The 13,344-nt window shown below is 42.5% G+C and overlaps 7 non-coding genes across 7 annotated transcripts; all 7 read left to right on the top strand.

Annotated features, from left to right (window-relative positions):
- The first annotated feature begins 701 nt into the window (after positions 1-701).
- On the top strand, positions 702-775 carry TRNAN-GUU (transfer RNA asparagine (anticodon GUU)). Its single transcript has one exon. It is a non-coding gene; the product is annotated as a tRNA-Asn (tRNA).
- Positions 776-2,490: 1,715 nt separating this feature from the next.
- On the top strand, positions 2,491-2,564 carry TRNAN-GUU (transfer RNA asparagine (anticodon GUU)). The gene has a single exon. It is a non-coding gene; the product is annotated as a tRNA-Asn (tRNA).
- Positions 2,565-4,279: 1,715 nt separating this feature from the next.
- Positions 4,280-4,353, top strand: TRNAN-GUU (transfer RNA asparagine (anticodon GUU)). The gene has a single exon. It is a non-coding gene; the product is annotated as a tRNA-Asn (tRNA).
- Positions 4,354-6,068: 1,715 nt separating this feature from the next.
- On the top strand, positions 6,069-6,142 carry TRNAN-GUU (transfer RNA asparagine (anticodon GUU)). The gene has a single exon. It is a non-coding gene; the product is annotated as a tRNA-Asn (tRNA).
- Positions 6,143-7,857: 1,715 nt separating this feature from the next.
- TRNAN-GUU (transfer RNA asparagine (anticodon GUU)) lies at positions 7,858-7,931 on the top strand. The gene has a single exon. It is a non-coding gene; the product is annotated as a tRNA-Asn (tRNA).
- A 1,715-nt stretch (positions 7,932-9,646) lies between these two features.
- Positions 9,647-9,720, top strand: TRNAN-GUU (transfer RNA asparagine (anticodon GUU)). The gene has a single exon. It is a non-coding gene; the product is annotated as a tRNA-Asn (tRNA).
- Positions 9,721-11,445: 1,725 nt separating this feature from the next.
- TRNAN-GUU (transfer RNA asparagine (anticodon GUU)) lies at positions 11,446-11,519 on the top strand. The gene has a single exon. It is a non-coding gene; the product is annotated as a tRNA-Asn (tRNA).
- The last annotated feature ends 1,825 nt before the right edge of the window (positions 11,520-13,344 follow it).

Genomic DNA, 13,344 nt, shown 5'->3' with positions numbered 1-13,344 from the left:
CTAAACTGTAAGAAAAGAGTAGAGCATGAGCTTGAACACAAAACATTAAAAGAGAATAAACGCAACACCAATGGTGAAAAAGCAAGCCATGCGTTGGCCGGGAATCGAACCCGGGTCAACTGCTTGGAAGGCAGCTATGCTCACCACTATACCACCAACGCTTACGTAAGCGCGCATTTTTTTTTTACATTTTCTGCAATAACAGTAAACGTTCTAGCAAATCCTTTCTAAGTACATGGAGAATCAAACTGGGGGAGAGTGAAAAAAGTTGTGATGTAGCACAATCCCAAGGAGAACCATTGACCTTTTATGGTTTGTTTATAGAAAATTTTGAGACGTCGTAAAGGCCTTCTGGTCCTTTAGCGGCACGAGTTGAACTGGGATTCAGGGTTTTAACCAGTGTTTTTTTGAGCCAAAAGGGTTTGCTGTAGACAGGGGCATTTAGATGAAATGTAATGATGAAGAGTATAAAACACAACCGTTTAGCAGAGGATGGTTTCGATCCATCGACCTCTGGGTTATGGGCCCAGCACGCTTCCGCTGCGCCACTCTGCTTATGGTGGAGGATGCTCAGAGTTGAAGTCTAATTACTGCCTGCCTTCTGGTCTATGTCATGTAATTTATCAGCCATTTCTTATCTGTTGGCAACTAAATTATTCTTGGTGCTTTGCAAATGTTTGTTTGTTTTTGTTGAAAATCATGTCTCTGTGGCGCAATCGGTTAGCGCGTTCGGCTGTTAACCGAAAGGTTGGTGGTTCGAGTCCACCCAGGGACGTTGCACCCTTTTGCTTCAGTAGTAAGCTACAGTTGAAGAAGTTTTTGCATTTGTGCTAAGCATCTCCCTCAAGTAAAAGCCATTTTGCTGACGATGTTTTGAATTCACGAGATAAACTGGAGAAAAACCTTCTGGATGAGATAGGATAAACAAAACTTCCTTCGAGCCGGAATTGAACCAGCGACCTAAGGATTGCTAATTTAGAGCTACAGTCCTCCGCTCTACCAGCTGAGCTATCGAAGGATTGTTGAAAGCCCACTAGGTTTGGCCATGGGTGCCACGAGCAGGTGGTAAAAATGATTCATTCAACCCAGCGAAAAAGGAATTCAGCAGTAGTATTGGAGAATGCGGGCATCGATCCCGCTACCTCTCGCATGCTAAGCGAGCGCTCTACCACTTGAGCTAATCCCCCAAACCTGGCAAACATATCGTCAGTTTCACGTCACACCAGGTCACAATTTTCATATACAATCACACATGCCATTGCAAGCTTTTTTTTTTTTTTTTTTTTAAGTGTGGATTCCATTTTTGCATACTGGAAGAACATTTAAGGAGTCTACAACGTGATTGGTGCCCTACAAATACAGTTGGGCAACTTTCTAGCAACCCCTTTCTATGTACATGGAGAATCAAATTGGGGACAGTGAAAAAAACTTGCATAGTTTGAAGAAAAAAGTTGCGATGTAGCACAATCCCAAAAGAGAACCATTGACCTTTTATGGCTTTGTTTGTTTATAGAAACTGCTGAGAGGTCGTGAAGGCCTTCTGGTCCTTTGGCACAAGTTGATCCAGGATTCAGGGTTTTGACCAGTAATTTTTGAGCCAAAACGCGTTTGCTTTTGACAGAAGCTACACCAACCAGCACAATACCAATGTTTACCTTGGCATTGCTTTTGTATTGCGGACTAACCCTACTAAGTTTCAAACAATAACTGATGAGCAGCAAATGGTTTAGATGAAGTGTTGAAAAAGCTAAGAACGCTTCTCTTCGTTTTTTTCTCCTTTTTGTGGTTGCTAAACTGTAAGAAAAGAGTAGAGCATGAGCTTGAACACAAAACATTAAAAGAGAATAAACGCAACACCAATGGTGAAAAAGCAAGCCATGCGTTGGCCGGGAATCGAGCCCGGGTCAACTGCTTGGAAGGCAGCTATGCTCACCACTATACCACCAACGCTTACGTAAGCGCGCATTTTTTTTTTACATTTTCTGCAATAACAGTAAACGTTCTAGCAAATCCTTTCTAAGTACATGGAGAATCAAACTGGGGGAGAGTGAAAAAAGTTGTGATGTAGCACAATCCCAAGGAGAACCATTGACCTTTTATGGTTTGTTTATAGAAAATTTTGAGACGTCGTAAAGGCCTTCTGGTCCTTTAGCGGCACGAGTTGAACTGGGATTCAGGGTTTTAACCAGTGTTTTTTTGAGCCAAAAGGGTTTGCTGTAGACAGGGGCATTTAGATGAAATGTAATGATGAAGAGTATAAAACACAACCGTTTAGCAGAGGATGGTTTCGATCCATCGACCTCTGGGTTATGGGCCCAGCACGCTTCCGCTGCGCCACTCTGCTTATGGTGGAGGATGCTCAGAGTTGAAGTCTAATTACTGCCTGCCTTCTGGTCTATGTCATGTAATTTATCAGCCATTTCTTATCTGTTGGCAACTAAATTATTCTTGGTGCTTTGCAAATGTTTGTTTGTTTTTGTTGAAAATCATGTCTCTGTGGCGCAATCGGTTAGCGCGTTCGGCTGTTAACCGAAAGGTTGGTGGTTCGAGTCCACCCAGGGACGTTGCACCCTTTTGCTTCAGTAGTAAGCTACAGTTGAAGAAGTTTTTGCATTTGTGCTAAGCATCTCCCTCAAGTAAAAGCCATTTTGCTGACGATGTTTTGAATTCACGAGATAAACTGGAGAAAAACCTTCTGGATGAGATAGGATAAACAAAACTTCCTTCGAGCCGGAATTGAACCAGCGACCTAAGGATTGCTAATTTAGAGCTACAGTCCTCCGCTCTACCAGCTGAGCTATCGAAGGATTGTTGAAAGCCCACTAGGTTTGGCCATGGGTGCCACGAGCAGGTGGTAAAAATGATTCATTCAACCCAGCGAAAAAGGAATTCAGCAGTAGTATTGGAGAATGCGGGCATCGATCCCGCTACCTCTCGCATGCTAAGCGAGCGCTCTACCACTTGAGCTAATCCCCCAAACCTGGCAAACATATCGTCAGTTTCACGTCACACCAGGTCACAATTTTCATATACAATCACACATGCCATTGCAAGCTTTTTTTTTTTTTTTTTTTTAAGTGTGGATTCCATTTTTGCATACTGGAAGAACATTTAAGGAGTCTACAACGTGATTGGTGCCCTACAAATACAGTTGGGCAACTTTCTAGCAACCCCTTTCTATGTACATGGAGAATCAAATTGGGGACAGTGAAAAAAACTTGCATAGTTTGAAGAAAAAAGTTGCGATGTAGCACAATCCCAAAAGAGAACCATTGACCTTTTATGGCTTTGTTTGTTTATAGAAACTGCTGAGAGGTCGTGAAGGCCTTCTGGTCCTTTGGCACAAGTTGATCCAGGATTCAGGGTTTTGACCAGTAATTTTTGAGCCAAAACGCGTTTGCTTTTGACAGAAGCTACACCAACCAGCACAATACCAATGTTTACCTTGGCATTGCTTTTGTATTGCGGACTAACCCTACTAAGTTTCAAACAATAACTGATGAGCAGCAAATGGTTTAGATGAAGTGTTGAAAAAGCTAAGAACGCTTCTCTTCGTTTTTTTCTCCTTTTTGTGGTTGCTAAACTGTAAGAAAAGAGTAGAGCATGAGCTTGAACACAAAACATTAAAAGAGAATAAACGCAACACCAATGGTGAAAAAGCAAGCCATGCGTTGGCCGGGAATCGAGCCCGGGTCAACTGCTTGGAAGGCAGCTATGCTCACCACTATACCACCAACGCTTACGTAAGCGCGCATTTTTTTTTTACATTTTCTGCAATAACAGTAAACGTTCTAGCAAATCCTTTCTAAGTACATGGAGAATCAAACTGGGGGAGAGTGAAAAAAGTTGTGATGTAGCACAATCCCAAGGAGAACCATTGACCTTTTATGGTTTGTTTATAGAAAATTTTGAGACGTCGTAAAGGCCTTCTGGTCCTTTAGCGGCACGAGTTGAACTGGGATTCAGGGTTTTAACCAGTGTTTTTTTGAGCCAAAAGGGTTTGCTGTAGACAGGGGCATTTAGATGAAATGTAATGATGAAGAGTATAAAACACAACCGTTTAGCAGAGGATGGTTTCGATCCATCGACCTCTGGGTTATGGGCCCAGCACGCTTCCGCTGCGCCACTCTGCTTATGGTGGAGGATGCTCAGAGTTGAAGTCTAATTACTGCCTGCCTTCTGGTCTATGTCATGTAATTTATCAGCCATTTCTTATCTGTTGGCAACTAAATTATTCTTGGTGCTTTGCAAATGTTTGTTTGTTTTTGTTGAAAATCATGTCTCTGTGGCGCAATCGGTTAGCGCGTTCGGCTGTTAACCGAAAGGTTGGTGGTTCGAGTCCACCCAGGGACGTTGCACCCTTTTGCTTCAGTAGTAAGCTACAGTTGAAGAAGTTTTTGCATTTGTGCTAAGCATCTCCCTCAAGTAAAAGCCATTTTGCTGACGATGTTTTGAATTCACGAGATAAACTGGAGAAAAACCTTCTGGATGAGATAGGATAAACAAAACTTCCTTCGAGCCGGAATTGAACCAGCGACCTAAGGATTGCTAATTTAGAGCTACAGTCCTCCGCTCTACCAGCTGAGCTATCGAAGGATTGTTGAAAGCCCACTAGGTTTGGCCATGGGTGCCACGAGCAGGTGGTAAAAATGATTCATTCAACCCAGCGAAAAAGGAATTCAGCAGTAGTATTGGAGAATGCGGGCATCGATCCCGCTACCTCTCGCATGCTAAGCGAGCGCTCTACCACTTGAGCTAATCCCCCAAACCTGGCAAACATATCGTCAGTTTCACGTCACACCAGGTCACAATTTTCATATACAATCACACATGCCATTGCAAGCTTTTTTTTTTTTTTTTTTTTAAGTGTGGATTCCATTTTTGCATACTGGAAGAACATTTAAGGAGTCTACAACGTGATTGGTGCCCTACAAATACAGTTGGGCAACTTTCTAGCAACCCCTTTCTATGTACATGGAGAATCAAATTGGGGACAGTGAAAAAAACTTGCATAGTTTGAAGAAAAAAGTTGCGATGTAGCACAATCCCAAAAGAGAACCATTGACCTTTTATGGCTTTGTTTGTTTATAGAAACTGCTGAGAGGTCGTGAAGGCCTTCTGGTCCTTTGGCACAAGTTGATCCAGGATTCAGGGTTTTGACCAGTAATTTTTGAGCCAAAACGCGTTTGCTTTTGACAGAAGCTACACCAACCAGCACAATACCAATGTTTACCTTGGCATTGCTTTTGTATTGCGGACTAACCCTACTAAGTTTCAAACAATAACTGATGAGCAGCAAATGGTTTAGATGAAGTGTTGAAAAAGCTAAGAACGCTTCTCTTCGTTTTTTTCTCCTTTTTGTGGTTGCTAAACTGTAAGAAAAGAGTAGAGCATGAGCTTGAACACAAAACATTAAAAGAGAATAAACGCAACACCAATGGTGAAAAAGCAAGCCATGCGTTGGCCGGGAATCGAGCCCGGGTCAACTGCTTGGAAGGCAGCTATGCTCACCACTATACCACCAACGCTTACGTAAGCGCGCATTTTTTTTTTACATTTTCTGCAATAACAGTAAACGTTCTAGCAAATCCTTTCTAAGTACATGGAGAATCAAACTGGGGGAGAGTGAAAAAAGTTGTGATGTAGCACAATCCCAAGGAGAACCATTGACCTTTTATGGTTTGTTTATAGAAAATTTTGAGACGTCGTAAAGGCCTTCTGGTCCTTTAGCGGCACGAGTTGAACTGGGATTCAGGGTTTTAACCAGTGTTTTTTTGAGCCAAAAGGGTTTGCTGTAGACAGGGGCATTTAGATGAAATGTAATGATGAAGAGTATAAAACACAACCGTTTAGCAGAGGATGGTTTCGATCCATCGACCTCTGGGTTATGGGCCCAGCACGCTTCCGCTGCGCCACTCTGCTTATGGTGGAGGATGCTCAGAGTTGAAGTCTAATTACTGCCTGCCTTCTGGTCTATGTCATGTAATTTATCAGCCATTTCTTATCTGTTGGCAACTAAATTATTCTTGGTGCTTTGCAAATGTTTGTTTGTTTTTGTTGAAAATCATGTCTCTGTGGCGCAATCGGTTAGCGCGTTCGGCTGTTAACCGAAAGGTTGGTGGTTCGAGTCCACCCAGGGACGTTGCACCCTTTTGCTTCAGTAGTAAGCTACAGTTGAAGAAGTTTTTGCATTTGTGCTAAGCATCTCCCTCAAGTAAAAGCCATTTTGCTGACGATGTTTTGAATTCACGAGATAAACTGGAGAAAAACCTTCTGGATGAGATAGGATAAACAAAACTTCCTTCGAGCCGGAATTGAACCAGCGACCTAAGGATTGCTAATTTAGAGCTACAGTCCTCCGCTCTACCAGCTGAGCTATCGAAGGATTGTTGAAAGCCCACTAGGTTTGGCCATGGGTGCCACGAGCAGGTGGTAAAAATGATTCATTCAACCCAGCGAAAAAGGAATTCAGCAGTAGTATTGGAGAATGCGGGCATCGATCCCGCTACCTCTCGCATGCTAAGCGAGCGCTCTACCACTTGAGCTAATCCCCCAAACCTGGCAAACATATCGTCAGTTTCACGTCACACCAGGTCACAATTTTCATATACAATCACACATGCCATTGCAAGCTTTTTTTTTTTTTTTTTTTTAAGTGTGGATTCCATTTTTGCATACTGGAAGAACATTTAAGGAGTCTACAACGTGATTGGTGCCCTACAAATACAGTTGGGCAACTTTCTAGCAACCCCTTTCTATGTACATGGAGAATCAAATTGGGGACAGTGAAAAAAACTTGCATAGTTTGAAGAAAAAAGTTGCGATGTAGCACAATCCCAAAAGAGAACCATTGACCTTTTATGGCTTTGTTTGTTTATAGAAACTGCTGAGAGGTCGTGAAGGCCTTCTGGTCCTTTGGCACAAGTTGATCCAGGATTCAGGGTTTTGACCAGTAATTTTTGAGCCAAAACGCGTTTGCTTTTGACAGAAGCTACACCAACCAGCACAATACCAATGTTTACCTTGGCATTGCTTTTGTATTGCGGACTAACCCTACTAAGTTTCAAACAATAACTGATGAGCAGCAAATGGTTTAGATGAAGTGTTGAAAAAGCTAAGAACGCTTCTCTTCGTTTTTTTCTCCTTTTTGTGGTTGCTAAACTGTAAGAAAAGAGTAGAGCATGAGCTTGAACACAAAACATTAAAAGAGAATAAACGCAACACCAATGGTGAAAAAGCAAGCCATGCGTTGGCCGGGAATCGAGCCCGGGTCAACTGCTTGGAAGGCAGCTATGCTCACCACTATACCACCAACGCTTACGTAAGCGCGCATTTTTTTTTTACATTTTCTGCAATAACAGTAAACGTTCTAGCAAATCCTTTCTAAGTACATGGAGAATCAAACTGGGGGAGAGTGAAAAAAGTTGTGATGTAGCACAATCCCAAGGAGAACCATTGACCTTTTATGGTTTGTTTATAGAAAATTTTGAGACGTCGTAAAGGCCTTCTGGTCCTTTAGCGGCACGAGTTGAACTGGGATTCAGGGTTTTAACCAGTGTTTTTTTGAGCCAAAAGGGTTTGCTGTAGACAGGGGCATTTAGATGAAATGTAATGATGAAGAGTATAAAACACAACCGTTTAGCAGAGGATGGTTTCGATCCATCGACCTCTGGGTTATGGGCCCAGCACGCTTCCGCTGCGCCACTCTGCTTATGGTGGAGGATGCTCAGAGTTGAAGTCTAATTACTGCCTGCCTTCTGGTCTATGTCATGTAATTTATCAGCCATTTCTTATCTGTTGGCAACTAAATTATTCTTGGTGCTTTGCAAATGTTTGTTTGTTTTTGTTGAAAATCATGTCTCTGTGGCGCAATCGGTTAGCGCGTTCGGCTGTTAACCGAAAGGTTGGTGGTTCGAGTCCACCCAGGGACGTTGCACCCTTTTGCTTCAGTAGTAAGCTACAGTTGAAGAAGTTTTTGCATTTGTGCTAAGCATCTCCCTCAAGTAAAAGCCATTTTGCTGACGATGTTTTGAATTCACGAGATAAACTGGAGAAAAACCTTCTGGATGAGATAGGATAAACAAAACTTCCTTCGAGCCGGAATTGAACCAGCGACCTAAGGATTGCTAATTTAGAGCTACAGTCCTCCGCTCTACCAGCTGAGCTATCGAAGGATTGTTGAAAGCCCACTAGGTTTGGCCATGGGTGCCACGAGCAGGTGGTAAAAATGATTCATTCAACCCAGCGAAAAAGGAATTCAGCAGTAGTATTGGAGAATGCGGGCATCGATCCCGCTACCTCTCGCATGCTAAGCGAGCGCTCTACCACTTTAGCTAATCCCCCAAACCTGGCAAACATATCGTCAGTTTCACGTCACACCAGGTCACAATTTTCATATACAATCACACATGCCATTGCAAGCTTTTTTTTTTTTTTTTTTTTAAGTGTGGATTCCATTTTTGCATACTGGAAGAACATTTAAGGAGTCTACAACGTGATTGGTGCCCTACAAATACAGTTGGGCAACTTTCTAGCAACCCCTTTCTATGTACATGGAGAATCAAATTGGGGACAGTGAAAAAAACTTGCATAGTTTGAAGAAAAAAGTTGCGATGTAGCACAATCCCAAAAGAGAACCATTGACCTTTTATGGCTTTGTTTGTTTATAGAAACTGCTGAGAGGTCGTGAAGGCCTTCTGGTCCTTTGGCACAAGTTGATCCAGGATTCAGGGTTTTGACCAGTAATTTTTGAGCCAAAACGCGTTTGCTTTTGACAGAAGCTACACCAACCAGCACAATACCAATGTTTACCTTGGCATTGCTTTTGTATTGCGGACTAACCCTACTAAGTTTCAAACAATAACTGATGAGCAGCAAATGGTTTAGATGAAGTGTTGAAAAAGCTAAGAACGCTTCTCTTCGTTTTTTTCTCCTTTTTGTGGTTGCTAAACTGTAAGAAAAGAGTAGAGCATGAGCTTGAACACAAAACATTAAAAGAGAATAAACGCAACACCAATGGTGAAAAAGCAAGCCATGCGTTGGCCGGGAATCGAGCCCGGGTCAACTGCTTGGAAGGCAGCTATGCTCACCACTATACCACCAACGCTTACGTAAGCGCGCATTTTTTTTTTACATTTTCTGCAATAACAGTAAACGTTCTAGCAAATCCTTTCTAAGTACATGGAGAATCAAACTGGGGGAGAGTGAAAAAAGTTGTGATGTAGCACAATCCCAAGGAGAACCATTGACCTTTTATGGTTTGTTTATAGAAAATTTTGAGACGTCGTAAAGGCCTTCTGGTCCTTTAGCGGCACGAGTTGAACTGGGATTCAGGGTTTTAACCAGTGTTTTTTTGAGCCAAAAGGGTTTGCTGTAGACAGGGGCATTTAGATGAAATGTAATGATGAAGAGTATAAAACACAACCGTTTAGCAGAGGATGGTTTCGATCCATCGACCTCTGGGTTATGGGCCCAGCACGCTTCCGCTGCGCCACTCTGCTTATGGTGGAGGATGCTCAGAGTTGAAGTCTAATTACTGCCTGCCTTCTGGTCTATGTCATGTAATTTATCAGCCATTTCTTATCTGTTGGCAACTAAATTATTCTTGGTGCTTTGCAAATGTTTGTTTGTTTTTGTTGAAAATCATGTCTCTGTGGCGCAATCGGTTAGCGCGTTCGGCTGTTAACCGAAAGGTTGGTGGTTCGAGTCCACCCAGGGACGTTGCACCCTTTTGCTTCAGTAGTAAGCTACAGTTGAAGAAGTTTTTGCATTTGTGCTAAGCATCTCCCTCAAGTAAAAGCCATTTTGCTGACGATGTTTTGAATTCACGAGATAAACTGGAGAAAAACCTTCTGGATGAGATAGGATAAACAAAACTTCCTTCGAGCCGGAATTGAACCAGCGACCTAAGGATTGCTAATTTAGAGCTACAGTCCTCCGCTCTACCAGCTGAGCTATCGAAGGATTGTTGAAAGCCCACTAGGTTTGGCCATGGGTGCCACGAGCAGGTGGTAAAAATGATTCATTCAACCCAGCGAAAAAGGAATTCAGCAGTAGTATTGGAGAATGCGGGCATCGATCCCGCTACCTCTCGCATGCTAAGCGAGCGCTCTACCACTTTAGCTAATCCCCCAAACCTGGCAAACATATCGTCAGTTTCACGTCACACCAGGTCACAATTTTCATATACAATCACACATGCCATTGCAAGCTTTTTTTTTTTTTTTTTTTTTTTTTTTTTTAAGTGTGGATTCCATTTTTGCATACTGGAAGAACATTTAAGGAGTCTACAACGTGATTGGTGCCCTACAAATACAGTTGGGCAACTTTCTAGCAACCCCTTTCTATGTACATGGAGAATCAAATTGGGGACAGTGAAAAAAACTTGCATAGTTTGAAGAAAAAAGTTGCGATGTAGCACAATCCCAAAAGAGAACCATTGACCTTTTATGGCTTTGTTTGTTTATAGAAACTGCTGAGAGGTCGTGAAGGCCTTCTGGTCCTTTGGCACAAGTTGATCCAGGATTCAGGGTTTTGACCAGTAATTTTTGAGCCAAAACGCGTTTGCTTTTGACAGAAGCTACACCAACCAGCACAATACCAATGTTTACCTTGGCATTGCTTTTGTATTGCGGACTAACCCTACTAAGTTTCAAACAATAACTGATGAGCAGCAAATGGTTTAGATGAAGTGTTGAAAAAGCTAAGAACGCTTCTCTTCGTTTTTTTCTCCTTTTTGTGGTTGCTAAACTGTAAGAAAAGAGTAGAGCATGAGCTTGAACACAAAACATTAAAAGAGAATAAACGCAACACCAATGGTGAAAAAGCAAGCCATGCGTTGGCCGGGAATCGAACCCGGGTCAACTGCTTGGAAGGCAGCTATGCTCACCACTATACCACCAACGCTTACGTAAGCGCGCATTTTTTTTTTACATTTTCTGCAATAACAGTAAACGTTCTAGCAAATCCTTTCTAAGTACATGGAGAATCAAACTGGGGGAGAGTGAAAAAAGTTGTGATGTAGCACAATCCCAAGGAGAACCATTGACCTTTTATGGTTTGTTTATAGAAAATTTTGAGACGTCGTAAAGGCCTTCTGGTCCTTTAGCGGCACGAGTTGAACTGGGATTCAGGGTTTTAACCAGTGTTTTTTTGAGCCAAAAGGGTTTGCTGTAGACAGGGGCATTTAGATGAAATGTAATGATGAAGAGTATAAAACACAACCGTTTAGCAGAGGATGGTTTCGATCCATCGACCTCTGGGTTATGGGCCCAGCACGCTTCCGCTGCGCCACTCTGCTTATGGTGGAGGATGCTCAGAGTTGAAGTCTAATTACTGCCTGCCTTCTGGTCTATGTCATGTAATTTATCAGCCATTTCTTATCTGTTGGCAACTAAATTATTCTTGGTGCTTTGCAAATGTTTGTTTGTTTTTGTTGAAAATCATGTCTCTGTGGCGCAATCGGTTAGCGCGTTCGGCTGTTAACCGAAAGGTTGGTGGTTCGAGTCCACCCAGGGACGTTGCACCCTTTTGCTTCAGTAGTAAGCTACAGTTGAAGAAGTTTTTGCATTTGTGCTAAGCATCTCCCTCAAGTAAAAGCCATTTTGCTGACGATGTTTTGAATTCACGAGACAAACTGGAGAAAAACCTTCTGGATGAGATAGGATAAACAAAACTTCCTTCGAGCCGGAATTGAACCAGCGACCTAAGGATTGACTAATTTAGAGCTACAGTCCTCCGCTCTACCAGCTGAGCTATCGAAGGATTGTTGAAAGCCCACTAGGTTTGGCCATGGGTGCCACGAGCAGGTGGTAAAAATGATTCATTCAACCCAGCGAAAAAGGAATTCAGCAGTAGTATTGGAGAATGCGGGCATCGATCCCGCTACCTCTCGCATGCTAAGCGAGCGCTCTACCACTTGAGCTAATCCCCCAAACCTGGCAAACATATCGTCAGTTTCACGTCACACCAGGTCACAATTTTCATATACAATCACACATGCCATTGCAAGCTTTTTTTTTTTTTTTTTTTAAAGTGTGGATTCCATTTTTGCATACTGGAAGAACATTTAAGGAGTCTACAACGTGATTGGTGCCCTACAAATACAGTTGGGCAACTTTCTAGCAACCCCTTTCTATGTACATGGAGAATCAAATTGGGGACAGTGAAAAAAACTTGCATAGTTTGAAGAAAAAAGTTGCGATGTAGCACAATCCCAAAAGAGAACCATTGACCTTTTATGGCTTTGTTTGTTTATAGAAACTGCTGAGAGGTCGTGAAGGCCTTCTGGTCCTTTGGCACAAGTTGATCCAGGATTCAGGGTTTTGACCAGTAATTTTTGAGCCAAAACGCGTTTGCTTTTGACAGAAGCTACACCAACCAGCACAATACCAATGTTTACCTTTGCATTGCTTTTGTATTGCGGACTAACCCTACTAAGTTTCAAACAATAACTGATGAGCAGCAAATGGTTTAGATGAAGTGTTGAAAAAGCTAAGAACGCTTCTCTTCGTTTTTTTCTCCTTTTTGTGGTTGCTAAACTGTAAGAAAAGAGTAGAGCATGAGCTTGAACACAAAACATTAAAAGAGAATAAACGCAACACCAATGGTGAAAAAGCAAGCCATGCGTTGGCCGGGAATCGAACCCGGGTCAACTGCTTGGAAGGCAGCTATGCTCACCACTATACCACCAACGCTTACGTAAGCGCGCATTTTTTTTTTACATTTTCTGCAATAACAGTAAACGTTCTAGCAAATCCTTTCTAAGTACATGGAGAATCAAACTGGGGGAGAGTGAAAAAAGTTGTGATGTAGCACAATCCCAAGGAGAACCATTGACCTTTTATGGTTTGTTTATAGAAAATTTTGAGACGTCGTAAAGGCCTTCTGGTCCTTTAGCGGCACGAGTTGAACTGGGATTCAGGGTTTTAACCAGTGTTTTTTTGAGCCAAAAGGGTTTGCTGTAGACAGGGGCATTTAGATGAAATATAATGATGAAGAGTATAAAACACAACCGTTTAGCAGAGGATGGTTTCGATCCATCGACCTCTGGGTTATGGGCCCAGCACGCTTCCGCTGCGCCACTCTGCTTATGGTGGAGGATGCTCAGAGTTGAAGTCTAATTACTGCCTGCCTTCTGGTCTATGTCATGTAATTTATCAGCCATTTCTTATCTGTTGGCAACTAAATTATTCTTGGTGCTTTGCAAATGTTTGTTTGTTTTTGTTGAAAATCATGTCTCTGTGGCGCAATCGGTTAGTGCGTTTGGCTGTTAACCGAAAGGTTGGTGGTTCGAGTCCACCCAGGGACGTTGCACCCTTTTGCTTCAGTAGTAAGCTACAGTTG

The sequence above is a fragment of the Ranitomeya imitator genome, chromosome 5 (assembly GCF_032444005.1).
Source record: "Ranitomeya imitator isolate aRanImi1 chromosome 5, aRanImi1.pri, whole genome shotgun sequence".
Classification (NCBI taxonomy): domain Eukaryota; kingdom Metazoa; phylum Chordata; class Amphibia; order Anura; family Dendrobatidae; genus Ranitomeya; species Ranitomeya imitator.
This window is presented reverse-complemented; position numbering and strand designations above follow the sequence as displayed.